The sequence below is a fragment of the Paramisgurnus dabryanus genome, chromosome 9 (genome assembly GCF_030506205.2).
Source record: "Paramisgurnus dabryanus chromosome 9, PD_genome_1.1, whole genome shotgun sequence".
In the NCBI taxonomy this organism is placed as follows: domain Eukaryota; kingdom Metazoa; phylum Chordata; class Actinopteri; order Cypriniformes; family Cobitidae; genus Paramisgurnus; species Paramisgurnus dabryanus.
In genome coordinates, this window is record NC_133345.1 from 16,078,626 (window position 1) to 16,098,182 (window position 19,557).

General features: G+C 43.3%; 39 non-coding genes across 39 annotated transcripts; 34 read left to right on the forward strand and 5 right to left on the reverse strand.

The window, feature by feature from the left end:
• Window positions 1-122: 122 nt before the first annotated feature.
• trnag-gcc (transfer RNA glycine (anticodon GCC)) lies at window positions 123-193 on the reverse strand. The gene has a single exon. It is a non-coding gene; the product is annotated as a tRNA-Gly (tRNA).
• A 221-nt stretch (window positions 194-414) lies between these two features.
• Window positions 415-485, reverse strand: trnag-gcc (transfer RNA glycine (anticodon GCC)). Its single transcript has one exon. It is a non-coding gene; the product is annotated as a tRNA-Gly (tRNA).
• A 995-nt stretch (window positions 486-1,480) lies between these two features.
• trnag-ccc (transfer RNA glycine (anticodon CCC)) lies at window positions 1,481-1,551 on the reverse strand. Its single transcript has one exon. It is a non-coding gene; the product is annotated as a tRNA-Gly (tRNA).
• Window positions 1,552-1,759: 208 nt separating this feature from the next.
• trnag-gcc (transfer RNA glycine (anticodon GCC)) lies at window positions 1,760-1,830 on the reverse strand. The gene has a single exon. It is a non-coding gene; the product is annotated as a tRNA-Gly (tRNA).
• A 222-nt stretch (window positions 1,831-2,052) lies between these two features.
• On the reverse strand, window positions 2,053-2,123 carry trnag-ccc (transfer RNA glycine (anticodon CCC)). The gene has a single exon. It is a non-coding gene; the product is annotated as a tRNA-Gly (tRNA).
• Window positions 2,124-4,054: 1,931 nt separating this feature from the next.
• trnag-gcc (transfer RNA glycine (anticodon GCC)) lies at window positions 4,055-4,125 on the forward strand. Its single transcript has one exon. It is a non-coding gene; the product is annotated as a tRNA-Gly (tRNA).
• Window positions 4,126-4,333: 208 nt separating this feature from the next.
• trnag-gcc (transfer RNA glycine (anticodon GCC)) lies at window positions 4,334-4,404 on the forward strand. The gene has a single exon. It is a non-coding gene; the product is annotated as a tRNA-Gly (tRNA).
• Window positions 4,405-4,904: 500 nt separating this feature from the next.
• On the forward strand, window positions 4,905-4,975 carry trnag-gcc (transfer RNA glycine (anticodon GCC)). Its single transcript has one exon. It is a non-coding gene; the product is annotated as a tRNA-Gly (tRNA).
• Window positions 4,976-5,197: 222 nt separating this feature from the next.
• On the forward strand, window positions 5,198-5,268 carry trnag-gcc (transfer RNA glycine (anticodon GCC)). The gene has a single exon. It is a non-coding gene; the product is annotated as a tRNA-Gly (tRNA).
• Window positions 5,269-5,783: 515 nt separating this feature from the next.
• trnag-gcc (transfer RNA glycine (anticodon GCC)) lies at window positions 5,784-5,854 on the forward strand. Its single transcript has one exon. It is a non-coding gene; the product is annotated as a tRNA-Gly (tRNA).
• Window positions 5,855-6,078: 224 nt separating this feature from the next.
• Window positions 6,079-6,149, forward strand: trnag-gcc (transfer RNA glycine (anticodon GCC)). The gene has a single exon. It is a non-coding gene; the product is annotated as a tRNA-Gly (tRNA).
• A 223-nt stretch (window positions 6,150-6,372) lies between these two features.
• On the forward strand, window positions 6,373-6,443 carry trnag-gcc (transfer RNA glycine (anticodon GCC)). Its single transcript has one exon. It is a non-coding gene; the product is annotated as a tRNA-Gly (tRNA).
• A 208-nt stretch (window positions 6,444-6,651) lies between these two features.
• Window positions 6,652-6,722, forward strand: trnag-gcc (transfer RNA glycine (anticodon GCC)). The gene has a single exon. It is a non-coding gene; the product is annotated as a tRNA-Gly (tRNA).
• A 223-nt stretch (window positions 6,723-6,945) lies between these two features.
• On the forward strand, window positions 6,946-7,016 carry trnag-gcc (transfer RNA glycine (anticodon GCC)). The gene has a single exon. It is a non-coding gene; the product is annotated as a tRNA-Gly (tRNA).
• A 513-nt stretch (window positions 7,017-7,529) lies between these two features.
• On the forward strand, window positions 7,530-7,600 carry trnag-gcc (transfer RNA glycine (anticodon GCC)). Its single transcript has one exon. It is a non-coding gene; the product is annotated as a tRNA-Gly (tRNA).
• Window positions 7,601-7,824: 224 nt separating this feature from the next.
• On the forward strand, window positions 7,825-7,895 carry trnag-ccc (transfer RNA glycine (anticodon CCC)). The gene has a single exon. It is a non-coding gene; the product is annotated as a tRNA-Gly (tRNA).
• Window positions 7,896-8,702: 807 nt separating this feature from the next.
• On the forward strand, window positions 8,703-8,773 carry trnag-gcc (transfer RNA glycine (anticodon GCC)). Its single transcript has one exon. It is a non-coding gene; the product is annotated as a tRNA-Gly (tRNA).
• A 224-nt stretch (window positions 8,774-8,997) lies between these two features.
• trnag-ccc (transfer RNA glycine (anticodon CCC)) lies at window positions 8,998-9,068 on the forward strand. Its single transcript has one exon. It is a non-coding gene; the product is annotated as a tRNA-Gly (tRNA).
• A 223-nt stretch (window positions 9,069-9,291) lies between these two features.
• Window positions 9,292-9,362, forward strand: trnag-gcc (transfer RNA glycine (anticodon GCC)). The gene has a single exon. It is a non-coding gene; the product is annotated as a tRNA-Gly (tRNA).
• A 515-nt stretch (window positions 9,363-9,877) lies between these two features.
• On the forward strand, window positions 9,878-9,948 carry trnag-gcc (transfer RNA glycine (anticodon GCC)). The gene has a single exon. It is a non-coding gene; the product is annotated as a tRNA-Gly (tRNA).
• Window positions 9,949-10,172: 224 nt separating this feature from the next.
• Window positions 10,173-10,243, forward strand: trnag-ccc (transfer RNA glycine (anticodon CCC)). Its single transcript has one exon. It is a non-coding gene; the product is annotated as a tRNA-Gly (tRNA).
• A 1,394-nt stretch (window positions 10,244-11,637) lies between these two features.
• On the forward strand, window positions 11,638-11,708 carry trnag-ccc (transfer RNA glycine (anticodon CCC)). The gene has a single exon. It is a non-coding gene; the product is annotated as a tRNA-Gly (tRNA).
• A 515-nt stretch (window positions 11,709-12,223) lies between these two features.
• On the forward strand, window positions 12,224-12,294 carry trnag-gcc (transfer RNA glycine (anticodon GCC)). Its single transcript has one exon. It is a non-coding gene; the product is annotated as a tRNA-Gly (tRNA).
• Window positions 12,295-12,515: 221 nt separating this feature from the next.
• Window positions 12,516-12,586, forward strand: trnag-gcc (transfer RNA glycine (anticodon GCC)). The gene has a single exon. It is a non-coding gene; the product is annotated as a tRNA-Gly (tRNA).
• Window positions 12,587-12,809: 223 nt separating this feature from the next.
• On the forward strand, window positions 12,810-12,880 carry trnag-gcc (transfer RNA glycine (anticodon GCC)). The gene has a single exon. It is a non-coding gene; the product is annotated as a tRNA-Gly (tRNA).
• A 221-nt stretch (window positions 12,881-13,101) lies between these two features.
• Window positions 13,102-13,172, forward strand: trnag-gcc (transfer RNA glycine (anticodon GCC)). The gene has a single exon. It is a non-coding gene; the product is annotated as a tRNA-Gly (tRNA).
• A 223-nt stretch (window positions 13,173-13,395) lies between these two features.
• Window positions 13,396-13,466, forward strand: trnag-gcc (transfer RNA glycine (anticodon GCC)). The gene has a single exon. It is a non-coding gene; the product is annotated as a tRNA-Gly (tRNA).
• A 2,281-nt stretch (window positions 13,467-15,747) lies between these two features.
• Window positions 15,748-15,818, forward strand: trnad-guc (transfer RNA aspartic acid (anticodon GUC)). Its single transcript has one exon. It is a non-coding gene; the product is annotated as a tRNA-Asp (tRNA).
• A 224-nt stretch (window positions 15,819-16,042) lies between these two features.
• Window positions 16,043-16,113, forward strand: trnag-gcc (transfer RNA glycine (anticodon GCC)). Its single transcript has one exon. It is a non-coding gene; the product is annotated as a tRNA-Gly (tRNA).
• A 515-nt stretch (window positions 16,114-16,628) lies between these two features.
• On the forward strand, window positions 16,629-16,699 carry trnag-gcc (transfer RNA glycine (anticodon GCC)). The gene has a single exon. It is a non-coding gene; the product is annotated as a tRNA-Gly (tRNA).
• A 223-nt stretch (window positions 16,700-16,922) lies between these two features.
• On the forward strand, window positions 16,923-16,993 carry trnag-gcc (transfer RNA glycine (anticodon GCC)). Its single transcript has one exon. It is a non-coding gene; the product is annotated as a tRNA-Gly (tRNA).
• A 408-nt stretch (window positions 16,994-17,401) lies between these two features.
• trnag-gcc (transfer RNA glycine (anticodon GCC)) lies at window positions 17,402-17,472 on the forward strand. The gene has a single exon. It is a non-coding gene; the product is annotated as a tRNA-Gly (tRNA).
• A 222-nt stretch (window positions 17,473-17,694) lies between these two features.
• On the forward strand, window positions 17,695-17,765 carry trnag-gcc (transfer RNA glycine (anticodon GCC)). Its single transcript has one exon. It is a non-coding gene; the product is annotated as a tRNA-Gly (tRNA).
• Window positions 17,766-17,972: 207 nt separating this feature from the next.
• trnag-ccc (transfer RNA glycine (anticodon CCC)) lies at window positions 17,973-18,043 on the forward strand. Its single transcript has one exon. It is a non-coding gene; the product is annotated as a tRNA-Gly (tRNA).
• A 223-nt stretch (window positions 18,044-18,266) lies between these two features.
• Window positions 18,267-18,337, forward strand: trnag-gcc (transfer RNA glycine (anticodon GCC)). The gene has a single exon. It is a non-coding gene; the product is annotated as a tRNA-Gly (tRNA).
• Window positions 18,338-18,560: 223 nt separating this feature from the next.
• trnag-gcc (transfer RNA glycine (anticodon GCC)) lies at window positions 18,561-18,631 on the forward strand. Its single transcript has one exon. It is a non-coding gene; the product is annotated as a tRNA-Gly (tRNA).
• Window positions 18,632-18,855: 224 nt separating this feature from the next.
• On the forward strand, window positions 18,856-18,926 carry trnag-gcc (transfer RNA glycine (anticodon GCC)). The gene has a single exon. It is a non-coding gene; the product is annotated as a tRNA-Gly (tRNA).
• Window positions 18,927-19,148: 222 nt separating this feature from the next.
• trnag-gcc (transfer RNA glycine (anticodon GCC)) lies at window positions 19,149-19,219 on the forward strand. The gene has a single exon. It is a non-coding gene; the product is annotated as a tRNA-Gly (tRNA).
• Window positions 19,220-19,427: 208 nt separating this feature from the next.
• Window positions 19,428-19,498, forward strand: trnag-gcc (transfer RNA glycine (anticodon GCC)). Its single transcript has one exon. It is a non-coding gene; the product is annotated as a tRNA-Gly (tRNA).
• Window positions 19,499-19,557: the final 59 nt, after the last annotated feature.

Sequence of the window (19,557 nt, forward strand, 5' to 3'; positions counted from 1 at the left end):
ATAAAATCAAGTCCCACAAATCCAAACGAAAAGATCAGAGCAAAGCAGCTGACCACACTCCATCAAATATAACTGCCTCGTAGAGCATTCATACAAGAGTAGCATAATGGACAAGCCACACTTGCATTGGCCGGGAATCGGACCCGGATCTCCCGCGTGGCAGGCGAGAATTCTACCACTGAACCACCAATGCTTGCTTCGATGGGCTCTTCTGAAAGCCCTAGCTGCCAAACTCGCTATACATGCTTTGTACATGGATTACGTACAAAAAAGTTTTGAAATGTTGAGTTTGATGAAATCAAGTCCCACAAATCCAAACGAAAAGATCAGAGCAAAGCAGCTGACCACACTCCATCAAATATAACTGCCTCGTAGAGCATTCTTACAATAGTAGCTTAATGGACAAGCCACACTTGCATTGGCCGGGAATCGGACCCGGGTCTCCCGCGTGGCAGGCGAGAATTCTACCACTGAACCACCAATGCTTGCTTGAATCGGCTCACCAAAATAGCCCTATCTGCCAAACTCACTATACATGCCTTGTGCATGGATTACATACAAAAAAAGTTTTGAAATGTAAAATTTTTATAAAATCAAGTCCCACAAATCCAAACGAAAAGATCAGAGCAAAGCAGCTGACCACACTCCATCAAATATAACTGCCTCGTAGAGCATTCTTACAATAGTAGCATAATGGACAAGCCACACTTGCATTGGCCGGGAATCGGACCCGGGTCTCCCGCGTGGCAGGCGAGAAATCTACCACTGAACCAACAATGCTTGCTTGAATCGGCTCACCAAAAAACCCCTAGCTGCCAAACTCACTATACATGCCTTGTACATGGATTAAGTACAAGATAAGTTTTGAAATGTTGAGTTTGATGAAATCAAGTCCCACAAATCAAAACGAAAGAAGCAGAGCAAAGCAGCTGACCACACTCCATCCCATATAACTGCCTCGTAGAACATTCTTACAATATTAGATTATGGACAAGCCACACTTGCATTGGCCGAGAATCGGACCAGGGTCTCCCGCGTGGGAGGCGAGAATTCTACCACTGAACCACCAACGCTTGCTTGAATCGGCTCACCAAAAAAGCCCTAGCTGCCAAACTCACCATACATGCCTTGTGCATGGATTACGTACAAAAAAAGTTTTGAAATGTTAAGTTTGATGAAATCAAGTCCCACAAATCCATTCATAGCCATTCCGGGTCTCCCGCGTGGCAGGCGAGAATTCTACCACTGAACCACCAATGCTTGCTTTAATCAGCTCACCAAAAACCCCTAGCTGCCAAACTCACTATACATGCCTTGTACATGGATTAAGTACAAGATAAGTTTTGAAATGTTGAGTTTGATGAAATCAAGTCCCACAAATCAAAACGAAAAAAGCAGAGCAAAGCAGCTGACCACACTCCATTCCATATAACTGCCTCGTAGAGCATTCTTACAATATTAGATTATGGACAAGCCACATTGCATTGGCCGGGAATCGGACCAGGGTCTCCCGCGTGGGAGGCGAGAATTCTACCACTGAACCACCAATGCTTGCTTGAACCGGCTCACCAAAAAAGCCCTAGCTGCCAAACTCACTATACATGCCTTGTGCATGGATTACGTACAAAAAAAGTTTTGAAATGTTAAGTTTGATGAAATCAAGTCCCACAAATCAAAACGAAATAATCAGAAAACACTCCATCCCATATAACTGCCTCGTAGAGCATTCTTACAATATTAGATTATGGACAAGCCACATTGCATTGGCCGGGAATCGGACCCGGGTCTCCCGCGTGGCAGGCGAGAATTCTACCACTGAACCACCAATGCTTGCTTTAATCGGTTCACCAAAAAACCCCTAGCTGCCAAACTCACTATACATGCCTTGTACATGGATTAAGTACAAGATAAGTTTTGAAATGTTGAGTTTGATGAAATCAAGTCCCACAAATCCAAACGAAAAGATCAGAGCCAAGCAGCTGACCACACTCCATCACACATAACTGCTTCGTAGAGCATTCTTACAATGGTAGCATAATGGACAAGCCACATTGCATTGGCCGGGAATCGGACCCGGGTCTCCCGCGTGGCAGGCGAGAATTCTACCACTGAACCACCAATGCTTGCTTTAATCGGCTCACCAAAAAAGCCCTAGCTGCCAAACTCACTATACATGCCTTGTACATGGATTAAGTACAAAATAAGTTTTGAAATGTTGAGTTTGATTAAATCAAGTCCCACAAATCAAAACAAAAAAATCAGAGCCAAGCAGCTGACCACACTCCATTACATATAACTGCTTTGTAGAGCATTCTTACAATAGTAGCATAATGGACAAGCCACACTTGCATTGGCCGGGAATCGGACCTGGGTCTCCCGCGTGGGAGGCGAGAATTCTAACACTGAACCACCAATGCTTGCTTGAATCGGCTCACCAAAAAAGCCCTAGCTGCCAAACTTACTATACATGCCTTGTGCATGGATTACGTACAAAAAAAGATTTGAAATGTTAAGTTTTTATAAAATCAAGTCCCACAAATCCAAACGAAAAGATCAGAGCAAAGCAGCTGACCACACTCCATCAAATATAACTGCCTAGAGCATTCTTACAATAGTAGCATAATAGACAAGCCACACTTGCATTGGCCGGGTATCGGACCCCGGTCTCCCGTGTGGCAGGCGAGAAATCTACCACTGAAACACCAATGCTTGCTTGAATCGGCTCACCAAAAAACCCCTAGCTGCCAAACTCACTATACATGCCTTGTACATGGATTAAGTACTAGATAAATTTTGAAATGTTGAGTTTGATGAAATCAAGTCCCACAAATCAAAACGAAAAAAGCAGAGCAAAGCAGCTGACCACACGCCATCCCATATAACTGCCTCGTAGAGCATTCTTACAATATTAGATTATGGACAAGCCACACTTGCATTGGCCGGGAATAAGACACGGGTCTCCCGCGTGGCAGGCGAGAATTCTACCACTGAACCACCAATGCTTGCTTTAATTGGCTCACCAAAAAAGCCCTAGCTGCCAAACTCACTATACATGCCTTGTGCATGGATTATGTACAAAAAAAGATTTGAAATGTTAAGTTTTTATAAAATCAAGTCCCACAAATCCAAACGAAAAGATCAGAGCAAAGCAGCTGACCACACTCCATCAAATATAACTGCCTCATAGAGCATTCTTACAATAGTAGCATAACGGACCCGGGTCTCCCGCGTGGCAGGCGAGAATTCTACCACTGAACCACCAATGCTTGCTTGAATCGGCTCACCAAAAAACCCCTAGCTGCCAAACTCACTATACATGCCTTGTACATGGATTAAGTACAAGATAAGTTTTGAAATGTTAAGTTTTTATAAAATCAAGTCCCACAAATCCAAACGAAAAGATCAGAGCAAAGCAGCTGACCACACTCCATCAAATATAACTGCCTCGTAGAGCATTCATACAAGAGTAGCATAATGGACAAGCCACACTTGCATTGGCCGGGAATCGAACCCGGATCTCGCGGGAGACCCGGGTCCGATTCCCGGCCAATGCAATGTGGCTTGTCCATAATCTAATATTGTAAGAATGCTCTATGAGGCAATTATATGGGATGGAGTGTTTTCTGATTATTTCGTTTTGATTTGTGGGACTTGATTTCATCAAACTTAACATTTCACAACTTTTTTTGTACGTAATCCATGCACAAGGCATGTATAGTGAGTTTGGCAGCTAGGGGTTTTTTGGTGAGCCGATTCAAGCAAGCATTGGTGTTTCAGTGGTAGATTTCTCGCCTGCCACACGGGAGACCCGGGTCCGATTCCCGGCCAATGCAAGTGTGGCTTGTCCATTATGCTACTATTGTAAGAATGCTCTAGGCAGTTATATTTGATGGAGTGTGGTCAGCTGCTTTGCTCTGATCTTTTCGTTTGGATTTGTGGGACTTGATTTTATAAAAACTTAACATTTCAAATCTTTTTTTGTACGTAATCCATGCACAAGGCATGTATAGTGAGTTTGGCAGCTAGGGCTTTTTTGGTGAGCCGATTCAAGCAAGCATTGGTGGTTCAGTGGTAGAATTCTCGCCTGCCACGCGGGAGACCCGGGTCCGATTCCCGGCCAATGCAAGTGTGGCTTGTCCATTACGCTACTATTGTAAGAATGCTCTACGATGGAGTGTGGTCAGCTGCTTGGCTCTGATCTTCTCGTTTGGATTTGTGGGACTTGATTTCATCAAACTCAACATTTCAAAACTTATCTTGTACTTAATCCATGTACAAGGCATGTATAGTGAGTTTGGCAGCTAGGGGTTTTTTGGTGAGCCGATTCAAGCAAGCATTGGTGGTTCAGTGGTAGAATTCTCGCCTGCCACGCGGGAGACCCGGGTCCGATTCCCGGCCAATGCAAGTGTGGCTTGTCCATTACGCTACTATTGTAAGAATGCTCTACGATGGAGTGTGGTCAGCTGCTTTGCTCTGCTTTTTTCGTTTTGATTTGTGGGACTTGATTTCATCAAACTCAACATTTCAAAATTTATCTAGTACTTAATCCATGTACAAGGCATGTATAGTGAGTTTGGCAGCTAGGGGTTTTTTGGTGAGCCGATTCAAGCAAGCATTTGTGTTTCAGTGGTAGATTTCTCGCCTGCCACACAGGAGACCCGGGTCCGATTCCCGGCCAATGCAAGTGTGGCTTGTCCATTATGCTACTATTGTAAGAATGCTCTAGGCAGTTATATTTGATGGAGTGTGGTCAGCTGCTTTGCTCTGATCTTTTCGTTTGGATTTGTGAGACTTGATTTTATAAAAACTTAACATTTAAAATCTTTTTTTGTACGTAATCCATGCACAAGGCATGTATAGTGAGTTTGGCAGCTAGGGCTTTTTTGGTGAGCCGATTCAAGCAAGCATTGGTGGTTCAGTGGTAGAATTCTCGCCTGCCACGCGGGAGACCCGGGTCCGATTCCTGGCCAATGCAATGTGGCTTGTCCATAATCTGATATTGTAAGAATGCTCTACGAGGCAGTTATATTTGATGGAGTGTGGTCAGCTGCTTTGCTCTGATCTTTTCGTTTGGATTTGTGGGACTTGATTTTATAAAAACTTAACATTTAAAAACTTTTTTTGTACTTAATCCATGCACACGGCATGTATAGTGAGTTTGGCAGCTAGCGCTTTTTTGGTGAGCCGATTCAAGCAAGCATTGGTGGTTCAGTGGTAGAATTCTCGCCTGCCACGCGGGAGACCCAGGTCCGATTCCTGGCCAATGCAAGTGTGGCTTGTCCATTATACTACTATTGTAAGAATGCTCTACGAAGCAGTTATATGTGATGGAGTGTGGTCAGCTGCTTGGCTCTGATTTTTTTGTTTTGATTTGTGGGACTTGATTTCATCAAACTCAACATTTCAAAACTTATTTTGTACTTAATCCATGTACAAGGCATGTATAGTGAGTTTGGCAGCTAGCGCTTTTTTGGTGAGTCGATTCAAGCAAGCATTGGTGGTTCAGTGGTAGAATTCTTGCGTGCCACGCGGGAGACCCTGTTCCGATTCCCGGCCAATGCAAGTGTGGCTTGTCCAATATGCTACTATTGTAAGAATGCTCTACGAGGCAGTTATATTTGATGGAGTGTGGTCAGCTGCTTTGCTCTGATCTTTTCGTTTGGATTTGTGGGACTTGATTTCATCAAACTCAACATTTCAAAACTTTTTTGTACGTAATCCATGTACAAAGCATGTATAGCGAGTTTGGCAGCTAGGGCTTTCAGAAGAGCCCATCGAAGCAAGCATTGGTGGTTCAGTGGTAGAATTCTCGCCTGCCACGCGGGAGATCCGGGTCCGATTCCCGGCCAATGCAAGTGTGGCTTGTCCATTATGCTACTCTTGTATGAATGCTCTACGAGGCAGTTATATTTGATGGAGTGTGGTCAGCTGATTTGCTCTGATCTTTTCGTTTGGATTTGTGGGACTTGATTTTATAAAAACGTAACATTTCAAAACTTTTTTTGTACGTAATCCATGCACAAGGCATGTATAGTGAGTTTGGCAGCTAGGGCTTTTTTGGTGAGCCGATTAAAGCAAGCATTGGTGGTTCAGTGGTAGAATTCTCGCCTGCCACGCGGGAGACCTGGGTCCGATTCCCGGCCAATGCAATGTGGCTTGTCCATTATGCTACTATTGTAAGAATGCTCTACGAAGCAGTTATGTGTGATGGAGTGTGGTCAGCTGCTGGGCTCTGATTTTTTTCGTTTGGATTTGTGGGACTTGATTTCATCAAACTCAACATTTCAAAACTTATCTTGTACTTAATCCATGTACAAGGCATGTATAGTGAGTTTGGCAGCTAGGGGTTTTTTGGTGAGCCGATTCAAGCAAGCATTGGTGGTTCAGTGGTAGAATTCTCGCCTGCCACGCGGGAGACCAGGGTCCGATTCCCGGCCAATGCAATGTGGCTTGTCCATAATCTAATATTGTAAGAATGCTCTACGAGGCAGTTATATGGGATGGAGTGTTTTCTAATTATTTCGTTTTGATTTGTGGGACATGATTTCATCAAACTTAACATTTCAAAACTTTTTTTGTACGTAATCCATGCACAAGGCATGTATAGTGAGTTTGGCAGCTAGGGCTTTTTTGGTGAGCCGATTCAAGCAAGCATTGGTGGTTCAGTGGTAGAATTCTCGCCTCCCACGCGGGAGACCCGGGTCCGATTCCCGGCCAATGCAAGTGTGGCTTGTCCATAATCTGATATTGTAAGAATGCTCTACGAAGCAGTTATATGTGATGGAGTGTGGTCAGCTGCTTTGCTCTGATCTTTTCGTTTGGATTTGTGAGACTTGATTTTATAAAAACTTAACATTTAAAATCTTTTTTTGTACGTAATCCATGCACAAGGCATGTATAGTGAGTTTGGCAGCTAGGGCTTTTTTGGTGAGCCGATTCAAGCAAGCATTGGTGGTTCAGTGGTAGAATTCTCGCCTGCCACGCGGGAGACCCGGGTCCGATTCCTGGCCAATGCAATGTGGCTTGTCCATAATCTGATATTGTAAGAATGCTCTACGAAGCAGTTATATGTGATGGAGTGTGGTCAGCTGCTTGGCTCTGATTTTTTTGTTTTGATTTGTGGGACTTGATTTCATCAAACTCAACATTTCAAAACTTATTTTGTACTTAATCCATGTACAAGGCATGTATAGTGAGTTTGGCAGCTAGCGCTTTTTTGGTGAGTCGATTCAAGCAAGCATTGGTGGTTCAGTGGTAGAATTCTTGCGTGCCACGCGGGAGACCCTGTTCCGATTCCCGGCCAATGCAAGTGTGGCTTGTCCAATATGCTACTATTGTAAGAATGCTCTACGAGGCAGTTATATTTGATGGAGTGTGGTCAGCTGCTTTGCTCTGATCTTTTCGTTTGGATTTGTGGGACTTGATTTCATCAAACTCAACATTTCAAAACTTTTTTGTACGTAATCCATGTACAAAGCATGTATAGCGAGTTTAGCAGCTAGGGCTTTCAGAAGAGCCCATCGAAGCAAGCATTGGTGGTTCAGTGGTAGAATTCTCGCCTGCCACGCGGGAGATCCGGGTCCGATTCCCGGCCAATGCAAGTGTGGCTTGTCCATTATGCTACTCTTGTATGAATGCTCTACGAGGCAGTTATATTTGATGGAGTGTGGTCAGCTGCTTTGCTCTGATCTTTTCGTTTGGATTTGTGGGACTTGATTTTATAAAAACGTAACATTTCAAAACTTTTTTTGTAAGTAATCCATGCACAAGGCATGTATAGTGAGTTTGGCAGCTTGGGCTTTTTTGGTGAGCCGATTCAAGCAAGCATTGGTGGTTCAGTGGTAGAATTCTCGCCTCCCACGCGGGAGACCCGGGTCCGATTCCCGGCCAATGCAAGTGTGGCTTGTCCATAATCTAATATTGTAAGAATGCTCTACGAGGCAGTTATATGGGATGGCGTGTGGTCAGCTGCTTTGCTCTGCTTTTTTCGTTTTGATTTGTGGGACTTGATTTCATCAAACTCAACATTTCAAAATTTATCTAGTACTTAATCCATGCACAAGGCATGTATAGTGATATTGGCAGCTAGGGCTTTTTTGGTGAGCCGATTCAAGCAAGCATTCGTGGTTCAGTGGTAGAATTCTCGCCTGCCACGCGGGAGACCCGGGTCCGATTCCTGGCCAATGCAATGTGGCTTGTCCATAATCTGATATTGTAAGAATGCTCTACGAGGCAGTTATATTTGATGGAGTGTGGTCAGCTGCTTTGCTCTGATCTTTTCGTTTGGATTTGTGGGACTTGATTTTATAAAAACTTAACATTTCAAAACTTTTTTTGTACTTAATCCATGCACACGGCATGTATAGTGAGTTTGGCAGCTAGCGCTTTTTTGGTGAGCCGATTCAAGCAAGCATTGGTGGTTCAGTGGTAGAATTCTTGCGTGCCACGCGGGAGACCCTGGTCCGATTCCCGGCCAATGCAAGTGTGGCTTGTCCAATATGCTACTATTGTAAGAATGCTCTACGAGGCAGTTATATTTGATGGAGTGTGGTCAGCTGCTTTGCTCTGATCTTTTCGTTTGGATTTGTGGGACTTGATTTCATCAAACTCAACATTTCAAAACTTTTTTGTACGTAATTCATGTACAAAGCATGTATAGCGAGTTTGGCAGCTAGGGCTTTCAGAAGAGCCCATCGAAGCAAGCATTGGTGGTTCAGTGGTAGAATTCTCGCCTGCCACGCGGGAGATCCGGGTCCGATTCCCGGCCAATGCAAGTGTGGCTTGTCCATTATGCTACTCTTGTATGAATGCTCTACGAGGCAGTTATATTTGATGGAGTGTGGTCAGCTGCTTTGCTCTGATCTTTTCGTTTGGATTTGTGGGACTTGATTTTATAAAAACTTAACATTTCAAAACTTTTTTTGTACTTAATCCATGCACACGGCATGTATAGTGAGTTTGGCAGCTAGCGCTTTTTTGGTGAGCCGATTCAAGCAAGCATTGGTGGTTCAGTGGTAGAATTCTCGCCTGCCACGCGGGAGACCCAGGTCCGATTCCTGGCCAATGCAAGTGTGGCTTGTCCATAATCTGATATTGTAAGAATGCTCTACGAGGCAGTTATATTTGATGGAGTGTGGTCAGCTGCTTTGCTCTGATCTTTTCGTTTGGATTTGTGGGACTTGATTTTATAAAAACTTAACATTTCAAAACTTTTTTTGTACTTAATCCATGCACACGGCATGTATAGTGAGTTTGGCAGCTAGCGCTTTTTTGGTGAGCCGATTCAAGCAAGCATTGGTGGTTCAGTGGTAGAATTCTCGCCTGCCACGCGGGAGACCCAGGTCCGATTCCTGGCCAATGCAAGTGTGGCTTGTCCATTATACTACTATTGTAAGAATGCTCTACGAAGCAGTTATATGTGATGGAGTGTGGTCAGCTGCTTGGCTCTGATTTTTTTGTTTTGATTTGTGGGACTTGATTTCATCAAACTCAACATTTCAAAACTTATTTTGTACTTAATCCATGTACAAGGCATGTATAGTGAGTTTGGCAGCTAGCGCTTTTTTGGTGAGTCGATTCAAGCAAGCATTGGTGGTTCAGTGGTAGAATTCTTGCGTGCCACGCGGGAGACCCTGTTCCGATTCCCGGCCAATGCAAGTGTGGCTTGTCCAATATGCTACTATTGTAAGAATGCTCTACGAGGCAGTTATATTTGATGGAGTGTGGTCAGCTGCTTTGCTCTGATCTTTTCGTTTGGATTTGTGGGACTTGATTTCATCAAACTCAACATTTCAAAACTTTTTTGTACGTAATCCATGTACAAAGCATGTATAGCGAGTTTAGCAGCTAGGGCTTTCAGAAGAGCCCATCGAAGCAAGCATTGGTGGTTCAGTGGTAGAATTCTCGCCTGCCACGCGGGAGATCCGGGTCCGATTCCCGGCCAATGCAAGTGTGGCTTGTCCATTATGCTACTCTTGTATGAATGCTCTACGAGGCAGTTATATTTGATGGAGTGTGGTCAGCTGCTTTGCTCTGATCTTTTCGTTTGGATTTGTGTGACTTGATTTTATAAAAACGTAACATTTCAAAACTTTTTTTGTAAGTAATCCATGCACAAGGCATGTATAGTGAGTTTGGCAGCTTGGGCTTTTTTGGTGAGCCGATTCAAGCAAGCATTGGTGGTTCAGTGGTAGAATTCTCGCCTCCCACGCGGGAGACCCGGGTCCGATTCCCGGCCAATGCAAGTGTGGCTTGTCCATAATCTAATATTGTAAGAATGCTCTACGAGGCAGTTATATGGGATGGCGTGTGGTCAGCTGCTTTGCTCTGCTTTTTTCGTTTTGATTTGTGGGACTTGATTTCATCAAACTCAACATTTCAAAATTTATCTAGTACTTAATCCATGTACAAGGCATGTATAGTGAGTTTGGCAGCTAGGGGTTTTTTGGTGAGCCGATTCAAGCAAGCATTGGTGTTTCAGTGGTAGATTTCTCGCCTGCCACACGGGAGACCCGGGTCCGATTCCCGGCCAATGCAAGTGTGGCTTGTCCATTATGCTACTATTGTAAGAATGCTCTAGGCAGTTATATTTGATGGAGTGTGGTCAGCTGCTTTGCTCTGATCTTTTCGTTTGGATTTGTGAGACTTGATTTTATAAAAACTTAACATTTCAAATTCTTTTTTGTACGTAATCCATACACAAGGCATGTATAGTGATATTGGCAGCTAGGGCTTTTTTGGTGAGCCGATTCAAGCAAGCATTCGTGGTTCAGTGGTAGAATTCTCGCCTGCCACGCGGGAGACCCGGGTCCGATTCCTGGCCAATGCAATGTGGCTTGTCCATAATCTGATATTGTAAGAATGCTCTACGAGGCAGTTATATTTGATGGAGTGTGGTCAGCTGCTTTGCTCTGATCTTTTCGTTTGGATTTGTGGGACTTGATTTTATAAAAACTTAACATTTCAAAACTTTTTTTGTACTTAATCCATGCACACGGCATGTATAGTGAGTTTGGCAGCTAGCGCTTTTTTGGTGAGCCGATTCAAGCAAGCATTGGTGGTTCAGTGGTAGAATTCTTGCGTGCCACGCGGGAGACCCTGGTCCGATTCCCGGCCAATGCAAGTGTGGCTTGTCCAATATGCTACTATTGTAAGAATGCTCTACGAGGCAGTTATATTTGATGGAGTGTGGTCAGCTGCTTTGCTCTGATCTTTTCGTTTGGATTTGTGGGACTTGATTTCATCAAACTCAACATTTCAAAACTTTTTTGTACGTAATTCATGTACAAAGCATGTATAGCGAGTTTGGCAGCTAGGGCTTTCAGAAGAGCCCATCGAAGCAAGCATTGGTGGTTCAGTGGTAGAATTCTCGCCTGCCACTCGGGAGATCCGGTTCCGATTCCCGGCCAATGCAAGTGTGGCTTGTCCATTATGCTACTCTTGTATGAATGCTCTACGAGGCAGTTATATTTGATGGAGTGTGGTCAGCTGCTTTGCTCTGATCTTTTCATTTGGATTTGTGGGACTTGATTTTATAAAAACTTAACATTTCAAAACTTTTTTTGTACTTAATCCATGCACACGGCATGTATAGTGAGTTTGGCAGCTAGCGCTTTTTTGGTGAGCCGATTCAAGCAAGCATTGGTGGTTCAGTGGTAGAATTCTCGCCTGCCACGCGGGAGACCCAGGTCCGATTCCTGGCCAATGCAAGTGTGGCTTGTCCATTATACTACTATTTTAAGAATGCTTTACGAAGCAGTTATATGTGATGGAGTGTGGTCAGCTGCTTGGCTCTGATTTTTTTGTTTTGATTTGTGGGACTTGATTTCATCAAACTCAACATTTCAAAACTTATTTTGTACTTAATCCATGTACAAGGCATGTATAGTGAGTTTGGCAGCTAGCGCTTTTTTGGTGAGCCGATTCAAGCAAGCGTTGGTGGTTCAGTGGTAGAATTCTTGCGTGCCACGCGGGAGACCCTGGTCCGATTCCCGGCCAATGCAAGTGTGGCTTGTCCAATATGCTACTATTGTAAGAATGCTCTACGAGGCAGTTATATTTGATGGAGTGTGGTCAGCTGCTTTGCTCTGATCTTTTCGTTTGGATTTGTGGGACTTGATTTCATCAAACTCAACATTTCAAAACTTTTTTGTACGTAATTCATGTACAAAGCATGTATAGCGAGTTTGGCAGCTAGGGCTTTCAGAAGAGCCCATCGAAGCAAGCATTGGTGGTTCAGTGGTAGAATTCTCGCCTGCCACGCGGGAGATCCGGGTCCGATTCCCGGCCAATGCAAGTGTGGCTTGTCCATTATGCTACTATTGTAAGAATGCTCTAGGCAGTTATATTTGATGGAGTGTGGTCAGCTGCTTTGCTCTGATCTTTTCGTTTGGATTTGTGAGACTTGATTTTATAAAAACGTAACATTTCAAATCTTTTTTTGTACGTAATCCATGCACAAGGCATGTATAGTGAGTTTGGCAGCTAGGGCTATTTTGGTGAGCCGATTCAAGCAAGCATTGGTGGTTCAGTGGTAGAATTCTCGCCTGCCACGCGGGAGACCCGGGTCCGATTCCCGGCCAATGCAAGTGTGGCTTGTCCATTATGCTACTATTGTAAGAATGCTCTACAAAGCAGTTATATGTGATGGAGTGTGGTCAGCTGCTTGGCTCTGATTTTTTTGTTTTGATTTGTGGGACTTGATTTAATCAAACTCAACATTTCAAAACTTATTTTGTACTTAATCCATGTACAAGGCATGTATAGTGAGTTTGGCAGCTAGCGCTTTTTTGGTGAGCCGATTCAAGCAAGCATTGGTGGTTCAGTGGTAGAATTCTCGCCTGCCACGCGGGAGTCCCGGGTCCGATTCCCGGCCAATGCAAGTGTGGCTTGTCTATTATGCTACTATTGTAAGAATGCTCTAGGCAGTTATATTTGATGGAGTGTGGTCAGCTGCTTTGCTCTGATCTTTTCGTTTGGATTTGTGAGACTTGATTTTATAAAAACTTAACATTTCAAATCTTTTTTTGTACGTAATCCATGCACAAGGCATGTATAGTGAGTTTGGCAGCTAGGGCTATTTTGGTGAGCCGATTCAAGCAAGCATTGGTGGTTCAGTGGTAGAATTCTCGCCTGCCACGCGGGAGACCCGGGTCCGATTCCTGGCCAATGCAAGTGTGGCTTGTCCATTATGCTACTATTGTAAGAATGCTCTACAAAGCAGTTATATGTGATGGAGTGTGGTCAGCTGCTTGGCTCTGATTTTTTTGTTTTGATTTGTGGGACTTGATTTAATCAAACTCAACATTTCAAAACTTATTTTGTACTTAATCCATGTACAAGGCATGTATAGTGAGTTTGGCAGCTAGCGCTTTTTTGGTGAGCCGATTCAAGCAAGCATTGGTGGTTCAGTGGTAGAATTCTCGCCTGCCACGCGGGAGTCCCGGGTCCGATTCCCGGCCAATGCAATGTGGCTTGTCCATTATACTACTATTGTAAGAATGCTCTACGAAGCAGTTATGTGTGATGGAGTGTGGTCAGCTGCTTGGCTCTGATCTTTTCGTTTGGATTTGTGGGACTTGATTTCATCAAACTTAACATTTCAAAACTTTTTTTGTACGTAATCCATGCACAAGGCATGTATAGTGAGTTTGGCAGCTAGGGCTTTTTTGGTGAGCCGATTCAAGAAAGCATTGGTGGTTCAGTGGTAGATTTCTTGCCTGCCACACGGGAGACCCGGGTCCGATTCCCGGCCAATGCAAGTGTGGCTTGTCCATTATGCTACTATTGTAAGAATGCTCTAGGCAGTTATATTTGATGGAGTGTGGTCAGCTGCTTTGCTCTGATCTTTTCGTTTGGATTTGTGAGACTTGATTTTATAAAAACTTAACATTTCAAAACTTTTTTTGTACTTAATCCATGCACACGGCATGTATAGTGAGTTTGGCAGCTAGCGCTGTTGAGTTTTTCGTTAAGAGTAATAATGAACAAACATTTTAAAAATTAATTTTATTAATAAATGGAAATATTAAATAATCTAATGTTAAAGATTAAATAGCCAACTTTTAAACTTCTTTGCCAAATATATTTTCAAAAATATGCGCTGTGTTTAATAAGTTTAAAATGTGAAAAAATCCTCATCTGCACATCCCTAATAATACAAATCGAACAAATTTTGTAAGAATATATGTCCAGGTTATTTTTATATTCTGACTTAAAAGAGCAATTTGGAAAATGAGATCCTCAGAGGAGCGCGTGAATGCCGCAATTGATCTGACGGCAGCTTATTTTATATTTTATATGGTTTATAAAAATAGGGAATATCCCACACACTATTAACTTGCAAAAAGCATAATTTTGCAAGTTAATAGTGTGCGGGATATTCCCTTTTTTATAAATGTTTGGTGGACTTCATTGTCTCTTCATCCAACGCACCTAACCGGAACTTACAGGTGTGCGACATTGTTCTTCTATTAAATATTTTATATGGTAACATTCCTTCAGAGAATTTGCTAAAACGTATTACCTCACTAATGTTTTTATTAGTACTTCGGCTAATATTGGCCTGAGATGGGCCGCGGCAGTCACGAGTGTCAAGTTCATCGGAGACAAGCAGAAAGCGTCAAAACGTGAATGGTTTCACAAGCCGATAAGAAAATATTTTGGGTGAATTCAAATGCCGTTTTGCGCCATTGAAGGGAACTTCACGAATAGGATTTCGCATGAACAGTCGATCCAAATAAAGAGAAAAAGACGCTGTATTTTATTGCTCTATTTGCCAAGTGTGTTTAATTAGCCACACTATGAGACACAATTGCGCAACTTTCTCTAGAGTTCAAGAGATCTGATCTTCGAAGGGAATAGGACATATAGGGAGGATCACTTTCGATTAGAACTCGCCCTTTATTTTTTTTGAGAGCGGAAGCCGCGTAGGCTTTAACCAATCATTGAACAGATTATTAACAACCAATCATAGAACATTTTTCTGAGCTCAAAGTGGAGTGTTGAGAAGATTTTATTTATTTCACAAATCAAAAATTTCATAAAAAAGAAATCAAGAATGCAGGTCTTAAAAGATGATGGTGCTTTAGGCAAATCATTAATAAACAAATGACAAACAGAGAAGAATTTTCATAGTGTTTTATGCTGTACTTTCATCTACCATCTTTCTATGACTCTTTTTTTCAAAGTACCGCTTTAGGCACCGTTTAGGCACCGGAACCGTTTTAAAAGTATCGATTTAGCACCGGTATCGAAAAAAACCCAAACAATACCCATCCCTAGTTATATGTGATGGAGTGTGGTCAGCTGCTTGGCTCTGATTTTTTTGTTTTGATTTGTGGGACTTGATTTCATCAAACTCAACATTTCAAAACTTATTTTGTACTTAATCCATGTACAAGGCATGTATAGTGAGTTTGGCAGCTAGCGCTTTTTTGGTGAGCCGATTCAAGCAAGCATTGGTGGTTCAGTGGTAGAATTCTTGCGTGCCACGCGAGAGACCCTGGTCCGATTCCCGGCCAATGCAAGTGTGGCTTGTCCAATATGCTACTATTGTAAGAATGCTCTACGAGGCAGTTATATTTGATGGAGTGTGGTCAGCTGCTTTGCTCTGATCTTTTCGTTTGGATTTGTGGGACTTGATTTCATCAAACTCAACTTTTCAAAACTTTTTTGTACGTAATTCATGTACAAAGCATGTATAGCGAGTTTGGCAGCTAGGGCTTTCAGAAGAGCCCATCGAAGCAAGCATTGGTGGTTCAGTGGTAGAATTCTCGCCTGTCACGCGGGAGATCCGGGTCCGATTCCCGGCCAATGCAAGTGTGGCTTGTCCATTATGCTACTCTTGTATGAATGCTCTACGAGGCAGTTATATTTGATGGAGTGTGGTCAGCTGCTTTGCTCTGGTCTTTTCGTTTGGATTTGTGGGACTTGATTTTATAAAAACTTAACATTTCAAAACTTTTTTTGTACTTAATCCATGCACACGGCATGTATAGTGAGTTTGGCAGCTAGCGCTTTTTTGGTGAGCCGATTCAAGCAAGCATTGGTGGTTCAGTGGTAGAATTCTCGCCTGCCACGTGGGAGACCCAGGTCCGATTCCTGGCCTATGCAAGTGTGGCTTGTCCATTATACTACTATTGTAAGAATGCTCTACGAAGCAGTTATATGTGATGGAGTGTGGTCAGCTGCTTGGCTCTGATTTTTTTGTTTTGATTTGTGGGACTTGATTTCATCAAACTCAACATTTCAAAACTTATTTTGTACTTAATCCATGTACAAGGCATGTATAGTGAGTTTGGCAGCTAGCGCTTTTTTGGTGAGCCGATTCAAGCAAGCATTGGTGGTTCAGTGGTAGAATTCTTGCGTGCCACGCGGGAGACCCTGGTCCGATTCCCGGCCAATGCAAGTGTGGCTTGTCCAATATGCTACTATTGTAAGAATGCTCTACGAGGCAGTTATATTTGATGGAGTGTGGTCAGCTGCTTTGCTCTGATCTTTTCGTTTGGATTTGTGGGACTTGATTTCATCAAACTCAACATTTCAAAACTTTTTTGTACGTAATTCATGTACAAAGCATGTATAGCGAGTTTGGCAGCTAGGGCTTTCAGAAGAGCCCATCGAAGCAAGCATTGGTGGTTCAGTGGTAGAATTCTCGCCTGCCACGCGGGAGGTCCGGGTCCGATTCCCGGCCAATGCAAGTGTGGCTTGTCCATTATGCTACTCTTGTATGAATGCTCTACGAGGCAGTTATATTTGATGGAGTGTGGTCAGCTGCTTTGCTCTGATCTTTTCGTTTGGATTTGTGGGACTTGATTTTATAAAAACGTAACATTTCAAAACTTTTTTGTACGTAATCCATGCACAAGGCATGTATAGTGAGTTTGGCAGCTAGGGGTTTTTTGGTGAGCTGATTAAAGCAAGCATTGGTGGTTCAGTGGTAGAATTCTCGCCTGCCACGTGGGAGACCCGGGTCCGATTCCCGGCCAATGCAATGTGGCTTGTCCACTATGCTACCATTGTAAGAATGCTCTACGAAGCAGTTATGTGTGATGGAGTGTGGTCAGCTGCTTTGCTCTGCTTTTTTCGTTTTGATTTGTGGGACTTGATTTCATCAAACTCAACATTTCAAAACTTATCTTGTACTTAATCCATGTACAAGGCATGTATAGTGAGTTTGGCAGCTAGGGGTTTTTGGTGAGCTGATTAAAGCAAGCATTGGTGGTTCAGTGGTAGAATTCTCGCCTGCCACGCGGGAGACCCGGAATGGCTATGAATGGATTTGTGGGACTTGATTTCATCAAACTTAACATTTCAAAACTTTTTTTGTACGTAATCCATGCACAAGGCATGTATGGTGAGTTTGGCAGATAGGGCTTTTTTGGTGAGCCGATTCAAGCAAGCGTTGGTGGTTCAGTGGTAGAATTCTCGCCTCCCACGCGGGAGACCCTGGTCCGATTCCCGGCCAATGCAAGTGTGGCTTGTCCATAATCTAATATTGTAAGAATGTTCTACGAGGCAGTTATATGGGATGGAGTGTGGTCAGATGCTTTGCTCTGCTTTTTTCGTTTTGATTTGTGGGACTTGATTTCATCAAACTCAACATTTCAAAACTTATCTTGTACTTAATCCATGTACAAGGCATGTATAGTGAGTTTGGCAGCTAGGGGTTTTTTGGTGAGCCGATTCAAGCAAGCATTGGTGGTTCAGTGGTAGAATTCTCGCCTGCCACGCGGGAGACCCGGGTCCGATTCCCGGCCAATGCAATGTGGCTTGTCCATAATCTAATATTGTAAGAATGCTCTACGAGGCAGTTATATGGGATGGAGTGTGTTCTGATTATTTCGTTTTGATTTGTGGGACTTGATTTCATCAAACTTAACATTTCAAAACTTTTTTGTACGTAATCCATGCACAAGGCATGTATAGTGAGTTTGGCAGCTAGGGCTTTTTTGGTGAGCCGATTCAAGCAAGCATTGGTGGTTCAGTGGTAGAATTCTCGCCTCCCACGCGGGAGACCCGGGTCCGATTCCCGGCCAATGCAAGTGTGGCTTGTCCATAATCTAATTTTGTAAGAATGTTCTACGAGGCAGTTATATGGGATGGAGTGTGGTCAGCTGCTTTGCTCTGATCTTTTCGTTTGGATTTGTGGGACTTGATTTTATAAAAATTTAACATTTCAAAACTTTTTTTGTACGTAATCCATGCACAAAGCATGTATAGTGAGTTTGGCAGATAGGGCTATTTTGGTGAGCCGATTCAAGCAAGCATTGGTGGTTCAGTGGTAGAATTCTCGCCTGCCACGCGGGAGACCCGGGTCCGATTCCCGGCCAATGCAAGTGTGGCTTGTCCATTATGCTACTATTGTAAGAATGCTCTACAAAGCAGTTATGTGTGATGGAGTGTGGTCAGCTGCTTGGCTCTGATCTTTTCGTTTGGATTTGTGGGACTTGATTTAATCAAACTCAACATTTCAAAACTTATCTTGTACTTAATCCATGTACAAGGCATGTATAGTGAGTTTGGCAGCTAGGGGTTTTTTGGTGAGCCGATTCAAGCAAGCATTGGTGGTTCAGTGGTAGAATTCTCGCCTGCCACGCGGGAGATCCGGGTCCGATTCCCGGCCAATGCAAGTGTGTCTTGTCCATTATGCTACTCTTGTATGAATGCTCTACGAGGCAGTTATATTTGATGGAGTGTGGTCAGCTGCTTTGCTCTGATCTTTTCGTTTGGATTTGTGGGACTTGATTTTATAAAAACATAACATTTCAAAACTTTTTTTGTATGTAATCCATGCACAAGGCATGTATAGTGAGTTTGGCAGCTAGGGCTTTTTTGGTGAGCCGATTAAAGCAAGCATTGGTGGTTCAGTGGTAGAATTCTCGCCTGCCACGCGGGAGACCCGGGTCCGATTCCCGGCCAATGCAATGTGGCTTGTCCATTATGCTACTATTGTAAGAATGCTCTACGAAGCAGTTATGTGTGATGGAGTGTGGTCAGCTGCTTGGCTCTGATCTTTTCGTTTGGATTTGTGGGACTTGATTTCATCAAACTCAACATTTCAAAACTTATCTTGTACTTAATCCATGTACAAGGCATGTATAGTGAGTTTGGCAGCTAGGGGTTTTTTGGTGAGCCGATTCAAGCAAGCATTGGTGGTTCAGTGGTAGAATTCTCGCCTGCCACGCGGGAGACCAGGGTCCGATTCCCGGCCAATGCAATGTGGCTTGTCCATAATCTAATATTGTAAGAATGCTCTACGAGGCAGTTATATGGGATGGAGTGTTTTCTGATTATTTCGTTTTGATTTGTGGGACTTGATTTCATCAAACTTAACATTTCAAAACTTTTTTTGTACGTTATCCATGCACAAGGCATGTATAGTGAGTTTGGCAGCTAGGGCTTTTTTGGTGAGCCGATTCAAGCAAGCATTGGTGGTTCAGTGGTAGAATTCTCGCCTCCCACGCGGGAGACCCGGGTCCGATTCCCGGCCAATGCAAGTGTGGGTTGTCCATAATCTAATATTGTAAGAATGCTCTACGAGGCAGTTATATGGGA